At 40.6% G+C, this 26,298-nt stretch overlaps 1 protein-coding gene and 1 long non-coding RNA gene across 12 annotated transcripts in view; one reads left to right on the plus strand and one right to left on the minus strand.

The window, feature by feature from the left end:
• The window catches only part of LOC138750108 (uncharacterized), a 53,049-nt gene extending 28,740 nt beyond the window's left edge, over window positions 1-24,309 (plus strand). Inside the window, exon 2 of the long non-coding RNA XR_011349073.1 lies at window positions 23,991-24,309. This is a non-coding gene — a long non-coding RNA (uncharacterized lncRNA). The remainder of the gene's footprint in view (window positions 1-23,990) is intronic.
• Window positions 1-26,298, minus strand: part of grb10b (growth factor receptor-bound protein 10b) — a 242,701-nt gene that overhangs the window by 142,152 nt on the left and 74,251 nt on the right. For 8 of the 11 annotated variants that reach the window (XM_069912207.1, XM_069912206.1, XM_069912177.1 and 5 more), the window contains one exon: window positions 23,307-23,338. The exons of the other annotated variants lie outside the window; for them this stretch is intronic. The gene's annotated coding sequence lies outside the window, so the exon portion shown is untranslated. The remainder of the gene's footprint in view (window positions 1-23,306; window positions 23,339-26,298) is intronic. 11 annotated transcript variants of the gene reach the window in all.

Genomic DNA, 26,298 nt, shown 5'->3' on the forward strand with positions numbered 1-26,298 from the left:
TTTTGAGCTCCGGCATGATGCCACAAGTGGAAAATTCACATGAAATAATGTTTAGTATTTACCAAAAAAAACTTTATCTGCTTACAAAAGAAGATAAATGCAGCAATAAACACTAGAAATTCTCCTCAATGGCTTTTTCAAATGTTTCCTCCAGTGTCATCTGCCTCATTAACAGTAGTTTTTGTCTTTTGCCACAGCCATTTATAGTATTGGTCATCTGAGGGGACTTCTTCATGCAGACGGCACTGCACTCAATGTTGAGAATGGAGCCACCGTCACTGGCTGCAGCCAATGCTAAAGTCTTTGGCCCAACCCCATTTGGCATCTTCTCGCCCAGAAGCAAAGATTTTGTATTGTACCACAGAGCTGTGGTTACTAAACTCGCACCAGCAGAGCATCAGAGCCCCACATGGGCAAATCAGGTGGTGTGTTTTTTTCAACTTGTAACATCATGTCAGTGCATTTATTTTTTATAAAAATCTGTTTTTGGATCTTTTTGGTTTTCGGAACTTCAGATACAGGGTAATTGACCTGTATACTAATAAAGACTCCTAAGCAGGATAGAGACACTTTAAGAGAGTCACTCCAACAGCGAGCGGCATCAACCAGCTCTTCATCCTGTGCAAAACCATTTTATTTGAAGACAAGATTATTCAAACAATGGAAGAAGAGTTCGGCACCACCTCACATACCATATTAATCCTCAACATTTCTGGTCCTTTCTCTTTTACAGCCTCCTACCTCATTGTCTCCCATTCCTTGGTTCGATCTCCTCCCCAAGGTACACAAACCCAATTATCCAGGTACACTCACTGTTTCTGCATGCTCATGCCTCACTAAGCTAGTATTATCTTACCTCAACTGCATTTTTTCTTCCCTGGTCCTGTCGATCCCCATCTACATCCATGATACCTCTTCAATAACTTCCTATTCGTGCTACCGCTAAAGCAATCCTTAAAAATTGTTTTTGATATGTAGTTACAACCTATCCCCTCAATGTGACCGAATTAAAAATAACATTGGAGTTTGTGGAAATTTAATTCCTATAAACTGTTTTAAATAAAATGCCAAATTTGACCAAAAGGGAGCAAGGCCAAGTGGAATATAAAAAAAGTACCTATCTCCTGACCACATCTAATACACTGATCAGATAAATCTGATTTCAGTTTATTTAGTTTTAGTAGAGTGAGATATAACTGATTAAAAAAAAAATTATAGTGAACTAGCTTGTATCTCTTTTTCTTTGGCTTGGCTTCACGGACGAAGATTTATAGAGGGGTATGTCCACGTCTGCTGCAGGCTCGTTGGTGACTGATAAGTCCGATGTGGGACACGCAGACATGGTTGCAATGGAAAATTGGTTGGTTTGGGTGTTGGGTTTTTCTTCCTTTGTCTTTTGTCAGTGAGGTGGGCTTTGCAGTCTTCTTGAAAGGAGGTTGCTGCCCGCCGAACTGTGAAGCTCCAAGATGCACAGTTGGAGGCGATATCAGCCCACTGGCGGTGGTCAATGTGGCAGGCACCAAGAGATTTCTTTAAGCAGTCCTTGTACCTCTTCTTTGGTGCACCTCTGTCTCGGTGGCCAGTGGAGAGCTCGCCATAGAACACGATCTTGGGAAGGCGATGGTCCTCCATTCTGGAGACATGACCCATCCAGCGCAGTTGGGTCTTCAGCAGCATGGATTCGATGCTTGCAGACTCTGCCAGCTCAAGTACTTCGATGTTAGGGATGAAGTCGCTCCAATGAATGTTGAGGATGGAGCAGAGACAACGCTGGTGGAAGCGTTCTAAGAGCCGTAGGTGATGCCGGTAGAGGACCCATGATTCGGAGCCAAACAGGAGCGTGGGTATGACAACGGCTCTGTACACGGTGATCTTTGTGTCTTTCTTCAGGTGGTTGTTTTTCTAGACTCTTTTGTGTCATCTTCCAAAGGCGCTATTTGCCTTGGCGAATCTGTTGTCTATCTCTTTGTCGATCCTTGCATCAGATGAAATGGTGCAGCCAAGGTAGGTAAACTGGTTGACCGTTTTGAGTTCTGTGTGCCCAATGGAGATGTGTGGGGGCTGGTGGTCATGGTGGGGAGCTGGCTGATGGAAGACCTCAGTTTTCTTCAGGCTGACTTCCAGGCCAAACATTTTGGCAGTTTCCACAAAACAGGACATCATGCGCTGGAGAGTTGGCTCTGAATGGGCAACTAAAGCGGCATCGTCTGCAAAGAGTAGTTCATGGACAAGTTTCTCTTGTGTCTTGGTGTGAGCTTGCAGGCGCCTCAGATTGAAGAGACTGCCATCCGTGCGGTACCGGATGTAAACACTGTCTTCATTGTTGAGGTCTTTCATGGGTTGTTTCAGCATCATGCTGAAGAAGATAGTAAAGAGGTTGGTGCCAGGATGTAGCCTTGCTTCACGCCGTTGTCAATGGAGAAGGGTTCGGAGAGCTCATTGCTGTATCTGACCCGACCTTGTTGGTTTTCGTGCAGGTGGATAACCATGTTGAGGAACTTGGGGGGGCATCCGAGGCGCTCTAGTATTTGCCAAAGCCCTTTCCTGCTCACGGTGTCAAAGGCTTTGGTGAGATCAACAAAGGTGATGTAGAGTCCTTTGTTTTATTTTCTGCACTTTTCTTGGAGCTGTCTGTGGGCAAAGACCATGTCAGTAGTTCCTGTTTGCGCGAAAGCCACACTGTGATTCTGGGAGGACATTTTCGGCGACACTAGGTATTAGTCTATTAAGGAGAATCCTAGCGAAGATTTTGCCTGCAATGGAGAGCAGCGTGATTCCCCTGTAGTTTGAACAGTCTGATTTCTCGCCTTTGTTTTTGTACAGGGTGATGATGATGGCATCACGAAGTTCCTGAGGCAGCTTTCCTTGGTCCCACAGCAGAGCATGAAAAACTCATGCAGTTTGGAATGCAGAGCTTTTCCGCCAGACCTCTGGAGGGGATTCCATCCATACCTGCTGCTTTGCCACTTTTCAGTTGTTCAATTGCCTTATATGTCTCTTCCCGGGTAAGGATCTCATCCAGCTCTAGCCTCAAGGGTTGTTGAGGGAGCTGGAGCAGGGTGGATACTTGGACTGAGTGGTTGGCACTGAAAAGGGATTGGAAGTGTTCTGACCATCGATTGAGGATGGAGATCTTGTCGCTGAAGAGGACTTTGACGTCTGAGCTGTGCAGAGGCCTTTGGACTTGGGGTGAGGGGCCGTACACCGCCTTTAGTGTCTCATAAAAACCCCTGAAGTCGCCAATGTCGGCACTAAGCTGGGTTCATTTGGCGAGGCTAATCCACCACTCATTTTGGATCTCCCGGAGTTTGCACTGAAGGTGGCTGAATGCGAGACGGAAGGCTCGTTTTTTCTCTGGCCAGGAATGCTTTGCAAGGTGAGCCTGGTGGGCAGATCGCTTCTTTGCCAGCAGCTCCTGTTATATCTAACATTTATAGTATTGGTCGTACTGTCCAAACACAACTGTGACCAACTTGCTTCATTAATCTTAACATTTAAATCTGTCTCCCAACATTGACTGGACTTGTGTATCCCCCTGTTTAATAATTCATTCTGCAATAAAGAATGCATAGTCAAAATAAATTTCTTAATATATCGACTATGTATCAATGTTTCTATATCACCATATTTTGGTAATGACATCAATGGACCCAGTTTATCTCTCAAATAAGCCTGTAATTGATAACAAAAAAGGATATTAATTTGTATCCCATATGTATTTTTGAATTGATCAAATGTCATTAAATTTCTACCTGCAAAATAATCTTCTACAATCCAATTCCTTTCTGAAACCAAATATTAAAAAAAATTAGTTATCCATTGAAAATGGAATAAGTCAGTTTTGCAAAGGCATTTTAGCCTGAACAGCACTTCTCATTCCAATTTCATTATTTACTTTATTCAAAATATTAATCAAATGCTTCAATAAAGATGTTTTCCTTTCCCTAGATAATAACTTTGCTTCCCACTTTTATATATATGTGAATGAATGATCTTCTGATTTCAATCCATGCTGGTTTTTCTTTCTCATCAAAGAAAAAAGTTTAAAATCTCGGTTGAGCTGCCATATAATAATTTCTAAAATTTGGTAATTGCAAAACCCCCAACTCAAATTTCCAAGTCAATTTATTTAAAGAAACTCTCAACATCTTTCCAAAGAAAATTTCTAATATATTTATTTAATTCTTGAAACACTTTTTTTTACAATAAATATTGAACCCTAGGAAATATATTCATTTTTTAACACAATTAACCTTTAATAATATAATTGGCAACATCTTCCAAGAAAATGTATAGCAATGACATAAAAATCAGATACCCATTTGTGTATGGAACATTGGAATGAAGAAATACATAGGTATTTCATTTGGAGATTACTTATAATTTGAGAAATAAATATGGTGTATTTTTGAAAATTTGGTGCCCATACTTAAGAATTGAGGGAATTAATATAGATCTTTTCCTTGAGCCTCGAACTTCATCACCCTCCTTGAAATATTATGTTATGAATGATTCCCTGTGGTAAGGGGGAACTAGGCATCTATTCCAGTTTTTTGCTTTTGTTTTCTTACTATTTCACTGCTCTTTTTTCTTTTTCTTTTGGGTTAGTTTAGTCAGGGAGTGGGTTGGGGTTTGTATAATCATGTAATAGATTGGATATTAATATTTGATTGTTATATTTTCTACTTGGATATTACATGTATGGAAAACTTTTAAATAAAATTTAAAACTTCAATTCCCTGAACTTGTTTCCACTATAAATGTCCAATCTCACTACACCTCCATTCCCCATACAGAAGGTCTCATCGTCTCATTTCTTTCTTAACAACAGACTAAACCAGTCCCCCTCCACCACCACCACCACCCTCCTCTGTCTGGCAGAATTTGTTCTCACCCTGAAAAACTTCTCCTTCGACTCATCCCATTTTCTTCAAGTCAAAGGAGGATCCATGGGGACTCCTGAGTTTTTGTTGGCTTTGTGGAGTAATCCATGCTGCATGCCTATGCAAGCAAGGCTCCTCAACTCTTCTGTTACACTGATGACTGCATTGGTGCTGCCTCATACACCCATGATGAGCTTGTCAACTTTATTCCCTTTGCTGCTAACTTTTACTCCAACCTCAAATTCACTTAGTCCATCTCTGACGACTCTCCTCTTTCTTGATGAAGGGCTCAGGCCCGAAACGTTGGTTATGTATCTTTATCTTCGCTCTATAAAGTACGCTGTTTGACCTGCTGAGTTTCTCCAGCGTTGTGCTTCTGCTTCAATAACACCATCTATAGACTTTCATATTTTAATCCACTCTGCTCAATATACTTCATTTGCAATAAAATTGGAATGGACTCAATTGGAAATAAACATACAACTTCATTTCTTCAAATAGTATATTGAAACAAGGCAAATAGAGACTTGCTGCTGTTCCATCTAGAAACCAAATTATTGATAGTGTAACTTATTGGATTTTTCATTCAGTCTTAACCAATAATTGAAGGACTAAAAATTGATAACCACTCGAGCAAGTTCAGAATTTGAATTCAGGCCACAAAAATTGCATCAAAAATAAAAAAATATATATAATTACAAACACAAAGTGCTCGAAATAGCAGTAATTTGCAGAGAGAAATTATGTCAACATGTCAATGATTTTTCAGAAGTGTGAAAACAAGCATATTTTCAATTATTCAGGGAGAGATTGTATGCAATTAGTTGCAGACCAAGACTATCCAGTTTACTTAATACTTTCCAAGATGTTAAGTTTAACTTTATTCACAAAATATCTAGTAGAGAAGAACCCTCATAATTCATACAATAGTGTAAAGAATACAATTAGAGAACAGGATTGAAATGACAAATTAAGGTAATTGGAGAAATAAGAAAAAAAAGTCAACAGTAAAAAAGAAAATTGTGGAATTACCTCTGAAATCAGGCAAAACTGAGTTAGGTTTAAATACCTTAAAATTCATCTGGCTAACTCAGACAAGTGAAGAAAAGCTGGTTATTTTAAATTGTTGAATTCAATATTCAGATTAAAGGTTACAACCTACCTGGACAAGGTACAGTACGGAAACAGTCATTTGATGCTGACTGTACCAAGCAAGATGCCAATCAAAATTGCATGCACAAGATCCCCAACCCTCTTTTCCAAGTTACTCATCTGTCCAAATGCCTCTTAAATTTTGCTTTTGAATGTTTCATCCACTTCCCCAAGGCAGCATGTTCTTGGCACTTATCACTCTCAAAAGCTCTAAATCCCCTTTAAACAACCCTCTCTCACTTTAAATCTCTGCCCTCTCTTGAACCCTGGAAAAAAGACATTTACACTCTATACAGGTTTGTCTTTCCTTATGAGATGGAAAAGAACTTACAGTGGAGTCTAGTCAAAGCAGCTATTACAACAATTGCAGTTCAGTTTATGAATCGTAAATACTGTAGGCATGGTACAAAGGTAGTACAGGTATTGCAAGTTTAAGATTGTGAAGATGTGCCAATCCAGTTGGCTGCTTTATCCAAAATGAAGACACATGAGAGACTGCAGAGGCTAGAATATGGAGCAAAACACGGTCAGAGAGAAAATAAATAGTCAATACTTTGGGACCAGAAACCTTCATCAAGGCCAGTTTTGAAGGGTTCTGTCCTGATACGTTGATATAATTTTTCTTCCAACTGATTCTGCTCAACCCACCAAGTTTTTCCTGTGATTGCAGGAATGTTACGCTTGCACCAACACTTCCTCCCTCGCTATCGTACAGGACCCAAACAGTTCTTAGTGAATCTGTAGAGGTTATCAACTGTACCCATGCTCCCATTGTAGACTTCTCCATCTCAGAGAAAATTGGCACAGATTGGGAGATAGTTTTGTTGAGCACATTTGCTCTGTCTGCTGCAATAGCAAGGACATTCAAGTGGTCAACCATTTCAATTCCTCACTCCATTATCACACCAACATATCTGCCCAAGACCTCATGCACTGCTAAACCAAGGTCACTCACAAATTGGAGGAAGATACCTATATTCAGTCTGGAAACTCCAACTGAATAGCTTTAACATCAACTTCTTTGGTTTCCTGTTAGATCCCTCCCTTTTCTCCCTCTCTTCATTCCTCTGTCTCATTTCTTCCAGCTTCCCATCCCTTCACTCTCTATTCAGAGAGTTATTCTCCCCTCCCTCCTCCTATCACACCTCAACTTTTTAAATCTCCTACCCTCTCATCTATATCCACCTGATCTCTTGCCTGTGGGCCTGTGCTCCTCCTCTGCCCTTCCCCTACCATTTAATTCAGGTGCCTGCCTGCTTTGTATTCATACCTTGATAAACGCCTTAGCCTGAAATGTTGGTTATGTATCTTTATCTCATAGATAAAGAAACATAGAACGTTGCATGACTTGTTGAGTTTCTCCATCCATTTTTGTGTGAACAATTACAGCATCTACAGACTTTCTTGTTTAACTCAGTTTCTCCTAACATTGTGTTTTGTCCGAAATGTCAGTCTAAACATTGAACCAAATCTGAAATTCAAACAAATTAGAATATTTCATCATACTCCTGAATCTCGCTTGCAGATTGTTAAAAATCTGTGAAGAACACTTGCAGCCTCCTCAAGCTTCTAATGCACTCTTCTAGTCATATGTGCAATAGTTAGTCCAATTAAGTTTGATAATAGCGACCTGCAGAAACAGTAGTCATTGAACACTAAGGATAAAAAGGTAACACTCTCCCTCCTTTGTAATACTGGTAATAATCATCTGGCACCAGTGTTGCATATGTAACGTGCTGCTTATCAAGTTCATTTATCATCTTATTGTGCAAGTACAACCCGATAAAACAGCATTCTCCTGTCATTTGTGTAAAACGCTGCGAACACACAAATATCACACGTACAGACTAATGACACAAATGGACAGGAAGTATACACAAATATTAAAAATAATTGTGAAATAAATTGTAGTCATAGAGGGTTTACATGAGCAGTTCAGTCGTTCAGCAGTCTCATTGTCCATGGGAAGAAGCCGTTTTGAAGTTTGGTGCTTCTGGCTTTGATACTCCTTCATCTCTTTCCTGAAGGCAGTAGTTGGAAGATGCTGTGTGCAGGGTGGTTGGGGTCCTCACTGATTATGCAAACCCTCTTTAAACAACTATCTTGGGGTGGGGGGTGCGTGGGGGTAGGAAGAGAGAGCCCAGTAAACTTCTCTGCTGCTCTTATGGTCCTGTGGATATGCTCTACACCAATTGTACCTCACTGTGATGCAGTCAGCTAGGACACTCATGATGGAGCTCCTGAAGAATGTTGACAGAATGCTGGCTGGTAGCCTTGTTTGCCTCAGTCTTTTCAGGAAATGCAGTCGCTGTTCTGCCTTCCTTACAAGTGAGAAGATGTTGTGTCCAGGTAAGTCATTTCCCAACTGGACTTGGAGGAACTTGGAGCTCTCTACTCTCTCCACAACTAAGCTAATAATGTGTTATTTAGATGGTTGACCCTGATCCGCAAAGTCCAATGATCACTTCAGCCTGTCCACTTTATTCTCACACCATAACATGAGATTTTCCATCTCTCCTTTTGTAGTGTGACTCATGTTGTTGAAGATGAGGCCAACCACTGTCACGTCATCTGAAAACTTAATGATTCTGTTGCAGCTGGATCTGTTATTGCAGTCGTGGGTCAGTTCATGAACAAGAACCAGCTGAGCCCACAGTCCTGATGTGCGCCAGTGCTCAGCGTGATGGTGGTCAACGTTCTGCTACTAAACTGGGCAGACTATGGTCTTTTCTTTAGGTAGTCCAGAAACCAGTTACAGAGAGGAGTGTTGACTATTCACAAATCAAAGTTTTTTTTAATCAACCCATCTCCATTGTACAAAACCACAACCAATAAAAATCTACAATATAACTCTGGAAAATGATGAACGCTTCCCATACATCCTTGACAAAGGCAGAGACAGATGACAAAATTTACCACTGCCTCCAGTGTGTCAGCATAGCATTGAGTCATCTGAGGGAGAAAATGGTGTTCAATGATTAAGATCTCAAATCCACCAATGAAATGCAGTAGCCCTGAACCACCTGTACATTCCAGAGACCAAATCTGCCGGCAATAGACATCTCAAAGTACAAGAGAGGTAATTCTTTCGCTGTCAGCAAAATCCTTCTGACAAACCAATATCAGTATTATCACCAAGACAACATCCCAAGTGTTGAAGCTTCAATATAATTCAGCTACATCCAACAGAGGGTCTGAGTGGTTGCATGCTCTAGATTCCCAAAGCAGGTACACAAATCCAAGAGATTGCCAGGATGACTGACAAATGCATCAACAATATTCTCAATAGTTTGTTAAAATATCAAGAGGACAACTCACAAAATGGAGGAGCTTCATCTGACAACAGACAATTATAATTTTGACCTTCGTCAAGATCACTTGAAAGTCAAAGGTTAACAGCTAGAGTACACCTCTTCCCATACTAGTCAACTGTCAAGTACCCTCTGTGCTACACACAGAGTTTGTGAATCCCTCATACGTTTTAGCAGGAACCCTCAGAAATTAAGTGAAAGCAAATTATCCTGGGCTGCACAGTTAGCTCAACGTTGCCAGCAACCAGGGTTTGAATCAGCGCTGTCTGCAAGGAATTAGTATATTCTCCCTGTGTCTGCATGGGTTTACTCCAGGTGCTCCAGTTTCCTCCTACCCTTCAAAAAAAAATTAGCGAGGTTGTAGGCCATTAGGTGGCATGGGCTCATGGGCCGGAAGGGCCTGTTACAATGCTTTTGTCTAAATTCTGTGGGAGAATCTTGGGGAGGGGGGAAATCCTCAGTGCTATCACAGATTTCAAGTCAATACATTAAGAACAGAATCCATTCATTTTAATTATGCTGAAACAAGCTATGAAAGACCTCAAAAATGAAGACGCTGTTTACATCCGGTACCGCACAGATGGCAGTCTCTTCAATCTGAGGCGCCTGCAAGCTCACACCAAGACACAAGAGCAACTTGTCCGTGAACTGCTCTTTGCAGACGATGCCGCTTTAGTTGCCCAGTCAGAGCCAACTCTTCAGCGCTTGACGTCCTGTTTTGCGGAAACTGCCAAAATGTTTGGCCTGGAAGTCAGCCTGAAGAAGACTGAGACCTCTATCAGCCAGCTCCTCACCATGACCACCAGACCCCCACATCTCCATCGGGCACACTGAACTCAAAACGGTCAACCAGTTTACCTACCTCGGCTGCACCATTTCATCTGATGCAAGGATCGACAAAGAGATAGACAACAGACTCGCCAAGGCAAATAGTGCCTTTGGAAGACTACACAAAAGAGTCTGGAAAAACAACCACCTGAAGAAACGCACAAAGATTAGCATATACCCACACTCCTGTTCGGCTCCGAATCATGGGTCCTCTACCGGCATCACCTACGGCTCCTAGAACACTTTCACCAGCGTTGCCTCCGCTCCATCCTCAACATTCATTGGAGCGACTTCATCCCTAACATTGAAGTACTTGAGATGGTAGAGGCCGACAGCATCGAATCCATGCTGCTGAAGATCCAACTGCGCTGGGTAGGTCATGTCTCCAGAATGGAGGACCATCGCCTTCCCAAGATCGTGTTATATGGCGAGCTCTCCACTGGCCACCGTGACAGAGGTGCACCAAAGAAGAGGTACAAGGACTGCCTAAAGAAATCTCTTGGTGCCTGCCACATTGACCACCGCCAGTGGGCTGATATCGCCTCCAACCGTGCATCTTGGCGGGTCACAGTTCGGCGGGCAGCAACCTCCTTTGAAGAAGACCACAGAGCCCACCTCACCGACAAAAGACAAAGGAGGAAAAACCCAACACCCAACCCCAACCAACCAATTTTCCCTTGCTACCGCTGCAACTGTGTCTGCCTTTCCCGTATCGGACTTGTCAGCCACAAACGAGCCTGCAGCTAACGTGGACATTACACCTCCATAAATCTTCGTCCGCGAAGCCAAGCCAAAGAAAAAAAATTAGTGCTACAAATGCAACTTCTAGGCTCTTAATAGTTTATGCATTATCAAATAAATATTGCTTAACTATCTTTTAAACAACTAACCAGAATTTGTGGACATTCACTACAGGTCTTCAGTCTTCCAAATTCTTCCATATCTTACCACTTGTATATAAATATTCATCTCGTTTGCTTTCCCAATATACAGGTATATAATCCTTTATCCGGACATCTAAAGTCCGGAAATCTCCAAAATCCGGTAAGTGGGGAGAGAGATGGCAGCGTGAGCCGGGTGGGTGAGGGACCGGCAGCATGAGTCAGGCAGGTGAGAGACTGGCAGTGCGAGTCAGGCGGGCAAGGGGGAGAGACCGGCAGCACGAGTCGGGCAGGGGGTTTGGAGACAGCAGCGCAACTGGAAAGGGGTGGGGGGTGGATACGGCAGCACAATTCAGGTGGGCTTAAATCTGGCTTTCCGAAATATAGAAAAATCCGAAATTTGGAACACACTGTCCCCCAAGGGTTCTGGATAAAGGACTGTATACCTGTACCTTACACAATTGTTCTCTGGACTGAATATCATTTATCATCCTTGCACCTACTAGACCATACATGGTGTCTTCATTTAGCCTACAGGATCATTTGTACTTTAATTACTTTGTCCATTCTTTAATATTCAAAAGTTTCTGAATCATGGCTTGTTTATACAAATTAATGCTCAGCTTCAAATATTAGGAATGTAGCAATTCTTGATCCTTTTTGCTACAAGTCTACTATTCACTCAAATTGTCAGCAATCATTAGTTTTCTTTCAAATCAAAGCCAAATTCAAATTTTTGCTTTAATTTTGATCCAAAGTCTTTGTTTCTACCAATTTGCCATGATGCCATCCAATCAGTGCAATGAACCCTCATTGCATTCTCAGATACTAAAACCAAAACTCTATAGAGCAGTGGTTTTCAAACTGCCCCCACCCAAACTCACATCCAACCTTAAGCAATCCCTACGCTACGTCCACAGTAAGTCCACCATAAGTCCTCTGTGGGATTACTTAAGGTGGTATGTGGGTGGAAAGAAAAAGGTTTGTTAACCACTGTTTTAATCGTACCTGATTGACTTGTTATGTGCACAGTTTCCTAACTCCAAAGGAAATGGTCCAAAGACAATTTTTCTCAAGCAAAATATTTCAGTTGCAATTGGGTCTAGAGCAGTGGTTCTCAACCTTCCCTTCCCACTCACATACAACCTTAAGTAATCCCTGACCAATCACAGAGCACTTATGGCAGGGGTCTCCAAAGTTGTCGATGGGACAATCCAAAGGGTCTAGAAATGCCAGAGGGTTGAAAGGGGTTTGATAAACAGCAGGTTGTTGATTGAACTTTTGGGGTAGAAAGAATTGAAGAGGGCAAGATCCCCGCTTATGCCCAGGAGCCAGAGGTCACCACTCCTACCCATGAGCCCAAGGTGACTCCTTTGATGCGATAACACTGCACCCGATGTTGTGAATGGAGTCGCTGTCGCCGATGCTGAAGACTTGGACCCAGCTCTGTTTGGCATCTTCCTGGCCAGAAGCAAAGGTTTTTTTTTTACTGTTCTTGTAATTGCTTGCTTAATTTATAGAGATTCATTACTTGGTGATTGGAGTTTTGTAACAAAGTTTGGGTTGTTGCTGGGAGGCTGGTATGCAGTTTCACTCATTAATGCATATGGAAACTGCACTGCCGGGGGGGGGAGGGGTCTATGAGGGTTCAAGGATTCCATGAAGGGGTTGATGGTCTAAACATTTGGGGACCCCTGGCTTATGGCACAGGGATTGTTTAAGGTGGAATGTGAGTTTAGGGGAGCAGTTTGAAAACCACTGGTAGAGTATTCAAGGTATGACCTCACCAAGGCCTCTGATAATTGTACCAAGACATCTCTGCTCCTTGCTACAAATCCCATCAGTATGAAGCCCAACACACCCATTTGCTTTCCTAATTACCTGCTGTTCTTGCACATTTATCTTCAGCAACTGATACAGCCTTGTTATATTGTACCTTTCCTCTTATTAATCTTTTGCTATTCAGATAGTAATCCATCTTCCTAGTTTTTGCTACTCATGTAGTTAACCTCAAAAAATACTCAATATACAAAAACTAGGGGGAGTAGGCATATAATTTGTCAAGCCTTCTCTGTTACAAAATAAGTTACGTATTATTAAAAGGATGTTGCCGGGACCTGAGGAACTGAGTTACAGGAAAGGTTAAACAGGTTAGGACTTTATTCCATGGAGCACAAATGCAAGCTGGCATTTTCCACTGAAATTTGGTGAGACAAAAACTAGAGGTCATGGGTTAAGAATGAAAGGGGAAGTGTTTAGGGAACATTTGGGGTGAACTACTTCATTCAGAGTGATGAGAAGAATAAGCTGCCAGTTGAAGTGCAGGATCAATTTTGATATTATAGAAAAATTTGGATAGTTAATGGATGGGAGGGGTATGGGGAATATGGATCGACTGCAGGTCATTGGGTCTAGGCAGAATAGTACTTTACCAAAGACTAGATGGTTTGAAGGACCTATTTCTGTGCTGATGTGTTCTCCAGTTCAACGGTTCTGTGGCTGAACTGATTGTGGATTCTGCTCCATTTACCCAACTGTTCGCCATAACTATTAATTCCTATATGAAGCAAAAACCTATGTCTAAAATACATAATATGAGCAGCCTCTGATGCTTCCTTGGCCAGATTATTCCTCCTCTGCACTACTTCCAAAGCCAGTGTATCCTTTTAATCCCTCATGTATTCCACTTGCCTTATTGATTATCTGTTACACCTGCTAACCAACATTTTGGAATTTATGTCCAAGCACTCCAAGGTAAATCCATAACAGCACACAGTAATTATTTACTATTTAAATATTAGTCTGATCTATATTCTTCTTTCCAGAGTGAATGACCTCAGAATTACTGATGTTGCACTTTATCTGTCAGACCCTTGCACACTATCTACAGTATATTAACTCTATGCCCTCCATACAATTTGCTTCATCACTTAATTTAGTACCTCCAGCAAACTCAGACACCCTATACTTGGTCCCTTCCTTCAAATCATGTACATTGTGGACCCAGTACTGATCCCTATGATACAATTTCCAACCATTTGTCTATTTTTACCATAATATTCCCCTGCCATGTATTTTCCCCCTCCCTCAATTTGTCCAGTTCACAATGGAACTCCTCTGCATCCAAGTCCCAATTAGCTTCCTCTGCAAATTTTGATACAGTGCATTTTATTCTCTCATCTGCATTACAGTAACATAACATAACATAACAATTACAGCATGGAAACAGGCCATTAGGCCCTTCTAGTCTGCACCGAACCAAACACCCCTTTCTAGTCCCACCTCCCTGCACAATGCCCATAACCCTCCATCTTCTTCTCATCCATATACCTGTCCAACCTTTTCTTAAATAATACAATTGACTCCGCCGCCACTATTTCTCCCGGAAGATCATTCCACACGGCTACCACTCTCTGAGTAAAGAAGTTCCCCCTCATGTTACCTCTAAACCTCTGCCCCTTAATTCTTAACTCATGTCCTCTTGTTTTAATCTTTCCTCCTCTTAACGGAAATAGTCTATCCACATCCACTCTGTCTATCCCTTTCATAATCTTAAATACTTCTATCAAATCCCCTCTCAACCTTCTACGCTCCAAAGAATAAAGACCTAATCTGTCCAATCTCTCCCTATACTCCAGATGCTTAAACCCAGGTAACATTCTGGTAAACCTTCTCTGCACTCTCTCCACTCTGTTTATATCCTTCCTATAATTAGGTAACATTCTGAGTGGCTGGTGTCCCTGCTCTGATCCCTTGGGCATTTCACTCCTCTTGACCAGTCTCACAACCAATGATCGTATCCATGTGTTTTCATTTTAACACTAATCACTGATGGAATCTTCTCAAAATCTTAAAGTCCAAATATATCACCTTTTCTTCCACATCTGCTTGACAAATCTGAAAATTTTATATTTTTCAATCGTCATTTATTTTCTGGAGAGAGATAGTAGACAGTTGCAGGAAACTTAGGTTGTGATAGTAGGGCATTTTAATTTTCCACATATTGACTGGGACTCCCATAATGTAAAAGGTCTGGATGGCTTGGAGTTTGTCAAATGTGTTAAGGAAAGTTTTCTAAATCAATATATAGAGGTACAAGCTAGAGAGAAAGCAATACTGGATCTCTTTTTCAGGGTGACAGATGTGTAGGGGAACATTTTGGGTCCAGTGATCATAATGCCATTGGTTTCAAGTTAATTATGGAGGATAGGTCTGAGCCTCTGGTTGAGATTCTACATTGGAGAAAGGGCAACTTTGAGGAAATGAGAACGGATCTAGAAAACATGGATTGGGATAAGTTTTTTCGGGCAAGGATGTGCGAGGTAAATGGAAGACCTTCAAAGGTAAAATTTTCAGAGTACAGAGTTTCTATGTTGCTGTCAAGATTAAAGACAAAGTTAGCAGCTGTAGGGAACCTTGGTCATCGAGGGATTTTGGGGATTTTGTTCAGAAGGAGAGGTATAGAGCAGGTATAGGCAACACAGAGAAAATGAAGAGTATAAAAAATGCAAGAACAAACTCAAGAAAGAAATCAGGAAGGCTAAGACATGAAGTTGCTTTGGCAGACATTGTTCAACAGGTCTATTAAGAGTAAAAGGATAGTGAAAGACAAAATTGTTTCCCTCAAGGATCAGAGTGGTTGGTTATATATGGAGGCAAAAGGGATGGGAGTGATCTTAAATGGGCTTTTTGCATCAGTATTCACTCAGGAAACTGGCACAGATTTGAGGGAAGCAAGGACAACAAGCAGTGAGGTCATGGAACCAAAACAGATTAAAGAGGAAGAGGCACTTTCTAACTACAAAATTTCATGACTTATTCATGACAATAAATTCTGATCCTGATTAAAGCAAGGGTGGATAAATTCTGACAAGATATTCCCTTGGACCTTGAGGGAGGCTAGTATAGGAATTGCAGGGGCTCTGGTAGAAATATTTAAAATCTCCTTAGCTACAGGTGTGATGCCAGCGATTTGGAGGATAGCTCACATTATTCATTTAAATAAAAGGCTCCTAAAGTAACTCTGGAAATTATAGGTCAGTTTGCCTTACGTCAGTAGTAGGTAAATTATTGAAAGCGTTCGGACAAACAAGTATTTGGATAGCCAAGAACTGATTAGGGATAGTCAACATGGCTTTGTGCCTGGTAGGTCATGCTTAACCAATCTTGTAGAGTTTGAGGTTACCAGGAAAGTTGATGAAGAAAAAGCTGAGGATTTTGTCTACATGGACTTTAGTAAGGCCTTTGACAAGGACCCACATGGGAGGTTAGTCAGGAAGGATCAGATGCTCAGTACTCCTGGTGAAGTAGTAAACTGGATGCAACAATGGCTGGACAGGAGATCCAGAGAGTTGTTGGGAATGATTGCTTCTCAGACTGGAGATCTGTGAGTAGTGGTCTGCCTCATCCATAACAATGATCTGGATGATAATGTGGTAAAGTGGATCAGCAAGTTTGCAGATGACACCAAGATTGGGGGTGTTGTGGACAGCGTACAATTTTTTTTGAAGTTTGCAGTGCCATTTGGACCAGCTGGAAAAATGGGCTGAAAAATGGAATATAATGCAGACATGTATGAGATGTTGAATTTTGGAAGGAAAAACCAAGAAAGGACATGTATGGCAGTGAGGAATGCGGAAGAACAGAGGAGCCTGGAAATACAGTACATAATTCCCTGAAAGTGGCATCACAGGTGGATAGTGCCATAGAGAAAGCTTTTTAACTTGTTGGCCTTTATAAATCAAAGTATTGAGTATAGGAGTTGGGATGTTATGGTAAAGTTGTACAAGACATAGGTGAGGCTAAATTTGCAGTATTGGGTGCAGTTTTGGTCACCTAAGTGCAGGAAAGATATTAATAAGATAGAAAGTGTGCAGAGAAGATTTACTAGGATACTGCCCGGACTTCAGGAACTGAGTTATAGGGAAAGGTTAAACAGGTTAGGACTTTACTCCCTGGAGTGTAGGGGAGATTTGATAAAATATTTAAAATTTTGAGGGGATGAATAGTAAATACAGGTAGGCTTTTTTCCACAGAGGGTAGGTGAGATACAAACCAGAAGATAAGGGTTGTGGAAAGTGCACTATGGAATGTAGAATGAGCTGCCAGGTGAAGTGGTAAATGCACGCTCAATTTTAACATTTAAGAATTTGAACGGGTGTATGGATGGGAGAAGGATGGAGGGTGATGGATTGGGTGCAGGTCAGTGGGACTTAGCAGAAAAATGGTTTGGCACACACTAGATAGCCAAAGGGGCCTGTTTCTATGCTGTAATGTTCTATGGTTTTATAAGTGTATGGGAGACAAAAATTTCCTGATGACACCAGATTTAAAGAGCAAGCTGTGGGAAATATTGGTTGGATGGAAAGAATCAAAAGTTACAGATAGGTTAGTGAATTGGCAGGAATGCAGCAGACAGAATACACAAATGGAATAAGCCTTCAGTGCCACCCGTTCATGCCAAGCAATTTGATATTCTGGGCTACATGCAAGAGTTGCAATTGAATAGTTGCAATCATTCCAAACCTTTCCCACATGTCTTAATATCTTTTCAATGTTATGATTGTACCAGCCACTAAAGTTTCCTTTGGTAGCTTGTTTTCATACAGCTTACTCCCTCAAGTGGAAAAATATATAAACTTCTCCACTTAATGCTGCACATATCAATAAAATCTTGGACTCAACAAATGGACCAGCTTTAAATACTGGCTGTGCATTTTACTTCAAAGTACACATTTTCTTGAAAGCAGGACATTTGTTATTCATGAACTAATAGATGTCTTGTCAGAAACATGAGATAAACTTCCCTGTCCATCACCCTACCCAGATGGCAGAGTAGCCTCCAAATCATGCTTGGTCCTTTTCAGACTGCTTACAATTTCACTTTTAACTACTCTCTCAGTACTTGGATAACATTTTAAATCTTGATTTGATTTGATTTCTGCCTTTGTATCACAGGTTTTGACAGGCTTCAGCTGAGATTTTTACCTGGCATTCCTTGTCTAGTTTTAATACTGAATAACTTCTCAACTCCAATTTAAACTTTGATCAAAACACTAAACTCAGTATCTTTGGACCACAGCTGTAATATGAACAGAGTCAAGCCGTTGCGAATGAAGCACAAATTGAGTATTGGTGAACAATATCATTAGCTCTCCGCTCAGCTCTGGATCACCTTGAAAACAACAACTCAAACATACAGCTGCTCTTCATCGACTACAGCTCAGCCTTCAACACTATTATTCCCTCAGTGCTGATCAAGAAGCTCCAACCCTGGGCCTCTGCAACTGGATCCTTGACTTCCTCATCAGAAGACCATAGTATGAATTTGGAAACAATGCCTCCTCCTCATTGATTATCAAAACAGGTGCACCTCAAGGATGCATGTTTAGCCCACTGCTCTACTCAATATACACCCATGATTGTGTGGCCATGCACAATTCTAATGCTATCTACAAATTTGCCAATGACACCACAATTCTCAGCAGAATTACAAACAGCAATAAGGAAGCGTACATGACGGAGAAAAATCAGCTCATTGAGTGGTGTCACACCAACAACCTTGTACTCAATGTTAGCAAAACCAAGGAGATGATTATACACTTCAGGAATAAGTCAGAACACGATCCAGTCCCCATCGAAGGCTCTGTTGTGGAGAGGGTCAAGAGCGGCTATACTTTGTGAGGTGTTTGAGGAGATTCAGTATGTCAACAAAGACTCAAAAACTTCTACAGATGTACCGTGGAGAGCATTCTGGCTGGTTACATCACTGTCTGGTATGAAGGTGCCAAAACTCAGGACTCTCTGGTATGGAGGTGCCAACACTCGGGACAAGGAAAAACTCCAGAAGGTTGTTAACTCGGCTTGTGACATCACAGGCACCAGACTTCACACCATGGAGGGCATCTACAAAAGGTGGTGGTGTCTTAAGAAAGCAATCTCAATCCTCAAGGACCCCTACCACCCAGGTCGTGCCCACTTCATTCTGCTACCATCAGGAAAAAGATACGAGCCAAAAGAAGAGCACCCAGCGGCACAAGGACCACTTCTTTCCTACTGCCATCAGATTCCTGAAAGATCAATGAGCCTTCCTTTGACTTTTGGTGCACTATTTTATTTAAGGTGGTTTACATGAATGTTTGCACTATGATGCCGCTACAAAACAACTTATTCATGACAAGAAATTCTGATTCTGAAGTGCCATTCCATATAACCACTGATGACATCTTTCAATTGTTAAAAATGAAATGAATTGTTTATTGCTGTGGACCAAGAGACAACAAAAGCTTTCTTTTGCATCCTATTCAGTGGTTAACCCACTCTTAAGTGTAGCAGGTAGTACAAAACTAAAAAAGTGCAGTGTATAGTGTTAAGGCAAGTTAAAAAGTACAAGGTATGGGGAAAAGTAATGATAAACAGTCATCATCTTTTACCAGTAAGAGGTCTATTCAATAGTCTGATAACAGCAGGAAACTGTTCTCAAATCTGAAGGCTTGTATTTTCAAGCTTGATTGTTTTCTGCCTTCAATACATTGGCAGTTTTCCCAAGGCAGCTGGAGGTACGTATAGAATAGATCGACCTATCTTCAGACCTTTCAACAGTTTCTCATAGTCTTGGAGAGGAGCTTCCATACAAAGCCCTGATGCATCTGGTCTAACCACAAAAATTGGTTAAAAAATATAAAGGATATGCTAAATTTGCTTAGACTTTTAAGGCAGTTGAGTTGAAGTGTTTTCTTGGCCATTGTGACAATGTGGTCAGACCAGGACAGGTGAAATTTACTCCCAGGAAGTTCTCCACCAATTTCACCTCACCACAGTCAGGGGCTCCTCTCCAAATCATCTCCCCACCCATAGTCATTTTGCTAATCATTGAAGTAATTTTAATCCACCATACTGGATCTTCCCTTCATTTTGCTGTCCGATATGTATCTGTGCAGTTTTCCAGAGAGTTATGAAAGTTTTATAATAATCTTTGCTGGAGGTATAGTTTTCTCTGCAGCAAAAAAAAGTTCAGCAATGGAGCCAAAATATTATATTTGCCTGCATTTGATATATCTTGTACTCACAACTCTTTCTTGATTTCACATTTACTGAACAGATTTGTCCAACTACTTGTTTCTAAAAAGTTAAGAAACTTGGAGACACTATTAATCATTCATTCAGCACTTCTAAAAGCTTTAACTTTATCTTTGAGCATCCTCTTCCATTCATGTCTGGAAGTGACAGGTCGATCTTGTGCATTGATTGTGAAATGGCCTAGTTCTGATTATAACATGTTGCATTTGCAGTTTATCATGTGTCATCAATACTCAAAAAATATCCTTGATCTCACTGACATGTCAATCTTTACTTTCAATTGCCTTTATTTACCCAAACTTTTGAAATGTCAAATCACCTTTCCTCTGTTAATAAAATGGTTTCCAGACCTGCTGCAGTTGACAATGGTTTATTGGTGTCACAAAATATATCCTTCGCAATGATATTGAACTCCCTCTTCATCCTTCTCTAATTATAGCCTTTGACCCATTATATCATTTTTCTTCAATGCTCATCTTCTATTCATTTACAGGAAATGTATGCTTTGTTCTACGATTTGATGGAGTATCAAGAAATTTTGTTTACACCAAATTATCTCTGGAGTTGAAGAAACTGTCCCATGCCTCTCATTTCACATCTACCTACAATAATTAATTGAAGCAACAAAATTAGGTGACACTGCACTTTCTTATCATCCTTTCTTTTTAATCACCTCTTTTTAAAATCCCTTAATATATCAGATTTATCATGATAAAGCAGAAATAAACTGCAAATGAGCATACATTAATCAAACTAAAATATAAAATACTTGGAAATAATCTTTGTTTCCTGCCACAAACTCGACCAGTTCCACTCTAGGTTAATTGTCCAAGGCTAAAGATGACCATTCATAACCATGATGCAATTTGACACAGATGACTTCTCACCCTCAAATCTGCTACATGGTTGAAATTCTTTTAGTTCTCATTTAATTAACGTTGTCCAGCTTTACCTCAGCAAGTCTTCTGCTGAAACCTAATCCACAACTATCTATAGATTTAGCAAATTTGCTGCTCTCTTGGCAATCTTCCAGCCATCTACCATATATAAATTTGTGTTGATGTAGAACACTGTTGCTATATTCTCAATTCACTCTGGTTTGTTCACAGATTGCACCTGTATTTAATGATCAACAATGGCTTCCACTTGAGATACTAATTTTAAAATATTAACATTTTTTGTACTAACCTCCATAAATTCATTCTCAGTCCCCATTCTCATCTCTATGATGACTACTGCTCCTGCAGTGAAATGTCTGGAGTCTTGTCTCTTGCATTCTAATTTTTTTTAAATACTATTTTTTATAATTGTTCCACCATAGATGGCTGCCACAGTATTCTCTGCCTACAACTCTCCACTTCTCCAAAATAGTCCTTGCAGAAGCTGTTGGTCATTTGTCAAGATATCACTGCTGCTTGGTACACTCGCATGTTTCATTACGATAAGTTGTGCACTAAAACACCTGGGTGCAACATACATTTAATTTAAACTAATGAGTTTAACTCTCAGAGACAACCCAGCTTCAACCAGCCATTTTTCACGTTCAATTAACAAGCTACATTAATTTCACTTGTCTATTCGAGTTTAATTTCACAAGCTAAAATTCAAATTTACATCTCTTGATAACTTTCTCCCATTCAACGTTAAACTTCTATTAGCAATTAAACTTTAATAATCTCTCTCATTTGAAGCTTTAGAAAATAGAGAAAATAAAATTTAAAAAAAAACAGACTATTGAATAATGTGAGCTGCCTCAATGACTATCGCCCAGTAGCACGAACATCTACTGTGATGAAATACTTTGAGAGGTTCGTCATAGCCAGAATTAACACATATCTAAGGTATGGACCCACTGTAATTGCTCCAAAGCAGGTGAAATATTGCTGGTTCTCCATTTAGCTCTGAATCACCTTGAAAACAGCAACTCATACATACAGCTGCTCTTCAAGACCATTATTCCTGCAGTGCTGGTCAAGAAGCTCCAAACCCTGGGCCTCTGCAACTGGATCCTTGACTTCCTCATCAGAAGACCACAGTTAGTACGAATTGGTAAAAATGTCTCCTCCTTATTGACTCTCAACACAGGTGCACCTCAAGGATGGGTGCCTCGCCCACTGCTCTACTCACTATACACTGATGACTGGGTGGCCAAGCACAATTCCAATCCTATCTACAACTTTGCCGGCAACACTATAGAAGTCAGCAGAATCACAATCAGGAATGAGGAAGTGTAAAGGGGAAGACAGATCAGCTCGTTGCACGGTTATCACCCCAACAACCTTGTGCTCAAAATCAGAAAAACCAAAGAGATGATTGCAGAATTCAGAGGAAGTCAGAAGAACATGATCCAGTCCTCATTGAGAGCTCAGTGGTGGAGAGGGTCAAAAACTTAAAATTCCTGGGTGTCAACATCTCCAAGGATCTGTCTGGGAGCCTCCAAGTTGGTGCAATCACAAAGCAGGCTCTCCACTCTCCAATGGCTATACCTTGTAAGGTGTTTGAGAAGATTCGATACGTCACCAAAAACTCTCAAAAATTTCTTCAGGTGTACCATGGAGAACATTCTAGCTGGCTGTATCACTGTCTGATATGGAGGTTTCAATACTCAGAACAAAAAAAACTCCAAAGGGTTGTTAAGTTGGCCTGCGACATTAGGTACACCTACAAGAGGTGATGTCTTAAGAAAGCAGCCTCTATCCTCAAGGACCTCACCATGGCCTCTTCGATATGCCACCATGGTGAAAAAGGTACAGGAGCCTAAAGACGAGCACTCAGCAGCACAAGTTCAGCTTCTTCTCTGCTGCCATCAGATTTCTGAATGATTCATGAACCAAAGACACTGCCTTCCTTTGACTTTTCGTGCACTATTTTCATTCATTATTGGAAGGTGGTTTATCTGAACATTTACACTGTGATGACGCTGCTGCAAAACAATGAATTTTGTGACTTCTTCATGACAATAAATTCTGATTCTAATACATACATTCATGGCTTGAATAAGGGCTTAGGTCCTGTTTGAGATTTTTTGATACATGCTATAATTAAGGAAATTTGGGAATGAGCATATTCTGACAACTTAAAAGAAACTCTGAATAAAGGATGTGATCACAAAATGGACAGCAATGAACATGGTGCCAATTTACAAAGATGGAACAACCGAAAGAATTACAGACCTGCGAGCTTGACATCAGTAGTTGTAAGCATCCTGAAAGAAAGAATAATGAGATGTCAGGAAAAATAAATCATGGCAAGGTGGACGACCATGCTTGATTGAGTTTGTAGAAAGTTCAGTAAACTTAACATGTACAGACTTCAATACTATATGATAAAGACAATTATTCCATAAGGAGAGACCCACAGAAGAGAAGTTTAAGTGTCAAGTCAGAAAATCCAAGCTTGGTTTAAGATTCACCATCAATAAGAAAGAATTTACCAGAAATTAGTAATGGGACCAGAAGTTATATGATCATTTTGTATGGCTGAACAAGTTTACCAATGATGCAAGGACGAATGATGCAAGCATAAAGTAACACTTGAAGATTCTTGAAAGCAGTAATATATTGGCAAAAGGCAGAGATACTATAGGAGTTCAAAAGGTGCTCACAAGTGATTCACACAGAAGCTTGAAGATCATCTTACTCTTGTTTTGACATTATGAGGAATCATTTCAACATGTGCGCATTGCTGAATGCCCTTTTTTTAAAAAAAATACATAACCTTTGCTTTTATAGAGAGGGCAATAGGCCCTTCAGCAACTGAGTGAGAGTGGTATGAATGTGTGGATAGCTAAGAATCAAGTAAAATAGACTGAAATTATAAACAACCATCTTATAGTAATTTTGCCTCTTTCTTTGCAGAATTTTGAAATAAACTATTGTTGAACAGTCACAGTGAGAGGAAAAAAGGAGAAAAGCACAGGAGCTAAATTCTGGAGCAAAATAAAAGACTTCTAGGACTCAGCAAGTCAAGCAGCATCTGTGAAAGAAAAGGAATGGTCAGCACTTTGGATCGAGATGCTGTATCAGGACTACAACTAGAACCACATGAAACTATTGTTCTCTGAATGCTTAGGAAAAATCATCATCATACTTTACCAATGAATAAGAAGAATCAACTTTGCATGTTGGGCTTAAACCAAATGTTCTCAATTATAATTGCTGCATCTCTCTCTTGAAAGATTTTTTATTCTGCCCTCCACAACTCCTTAGAAATATCATAAAATGTCCGTTTATTAGGTATTTTAAATATATCAAATTCTAAATTCTCACCAGACAAAATCTATAATAAATCTCAAAATCATTGGCTTAAATAGATCAATTATTCAATAAATAATTAATTTCTTTAAATGTTATTGTTGGTATGTCCAAAAGAAAAAATGGTCTTGTTTGGAAAAAAGCTGTCAATCCTTTCTAAAACTTGATCTACATCTTTTTTCTGTTCTTCTCTAAAGTTTGGATCAAATAGATAGCAATCCACCCTCCTCATGGCTGGATATCGGGTAGTGTTGAGAGTTGGAAATCACTTAGAAGGTTTTTAAAAAAGTAGCTATAGAGATTGCACAGGCATTGGTGATAATATTCCAAGAATCAATAGATCTTTGCATGGTTCCAGAGGACTGGAAAATTAAGGCCACTCCACTATTTAAAACGGGAGGGAGTCAGCTGGAAGGATAATGACCCAGGTTAACATTGGTGGTTGGGAAGTTAATGGAGGTTTTCGAGGTTGAAGTTACAGAGTACCTGAAGGTGCATGACAAGATAGGCCAAAGTCAGCATGGTTTCCTTGAGGGACAATCTTGCCTGACAAACCTTCTCCAATTTTTTGAGGAAACCACAAGTAGGTTAGACAAAGGAGATGCTGTATATTTAGCTTTTAAAAAGGCCTTTGACAAGGTGTTGCACATGAGCTTGCTTAATAATGAGAGGCCATGCAATTACAGGAAAGATACCAGCAAGAATAGAGAATGAGGTTATCGGCAGGAAACTGAGTGGAAATAAAAGGTTCTGGTTCTAGTTGGCTACCGGTGTTGTGTAGATTGTAGAGAGTCATGTGGCCTCTCTGTCTAGAATCTGGTGGGAATGTGGATTGTCACATGACCTCTTCGTCTGGAACCTAGTTGAAAGTTGCATCACCTGCCAATCAAGGTTGAATTCTGCCCATTCTTTGATGCACACTTGACCACTGGCCCCTTTAAATCACTAACTGATTACCTGGGGCAGACTCCCCAGCTGACTGCACTTTAAAAGCCTACCACATGTGGCAGATCATCCACTTTGCTCCTTGGTCCCGACTACAAATGCTGCTCTACGCCAGGTCACGAACTATGGACATTGATGGAGGAGTAGTTGTTAAGGTGTGCACTACACTTGGAGTGGGACCATAGTATTGTGTGGGAATACTTAGTATTGAGCTGTACCCCATGTCATGTAAGAGTGCTAGTTACTGACTATTACTGCACGTTTGTAATAGAGAGAGAAAGAGAGGAGGACACTATGAGTGTTGGAGATTATTGTATCCAATGTGAATGCCAATATTGTTTATGATAAAGTGTTGTTTTGTGATTTCCCTGTTACTATTTTCACGTGTGTGCATGAAGATCATCCTTTGTTTGTTAGCCTGTGTCTGGACTCGTCTCTCGGTGAATGCACCAAAACTGATTTAATCTCACAGAACAATTGGTGTTGTGAGCAGGGTTCAAAGAGACCCGGCCAGACACACGCACAATAACTAACCATGTGGAAGATTAAGATGATACTAACCAGGATTTATATGGGCGTCCTGTCACATGCACGTGTGGTTATTGAACTTCTCACCAACAGGAGCAGCAGTAGGCAACACATGAGTTGCAGGTGAACATCAGGGAGAAATTAGGATCCATGGGTTGACAGATGAAAATCAAGTTTATCAAGCTAGCGGCTTGGCTGGTGCGCCACGTGATACTAGTCAACTAGGTTGACAGGCTGGACTCCTGCAGAGAAAGGATTTGGCACCATATGGCCTTCGTCTTGGAGAAATCAGAATTTCCTGAAGCTGGGGGGGCCGTGGGGGAAGTCCTATGATTGCTAATATCCCTGCTGAGGAGCCAGTGGGATATAACTCAGAATTTAACAAAACAGAGTGCTCAAAGATGAGCAAATCAAGTCCCTGAAGCACCACCATGGTTCA

This window comes from Narcine bancroftii, chromosome 1, assembly GCF_036971445.1.
Source record: "Narcine bancroftii isolate sNarBan1 chromosome 1, sNarBan1.hap1, whole genome shotgun sequence".
Classification (NCBI taxonomy): domain Eukaryota; kingdom Metazoa; phylum Chordata; class Chondrichthyes; order Torpediniformes; family Narcinidae; genus Narcine; species Narcine bancroftii.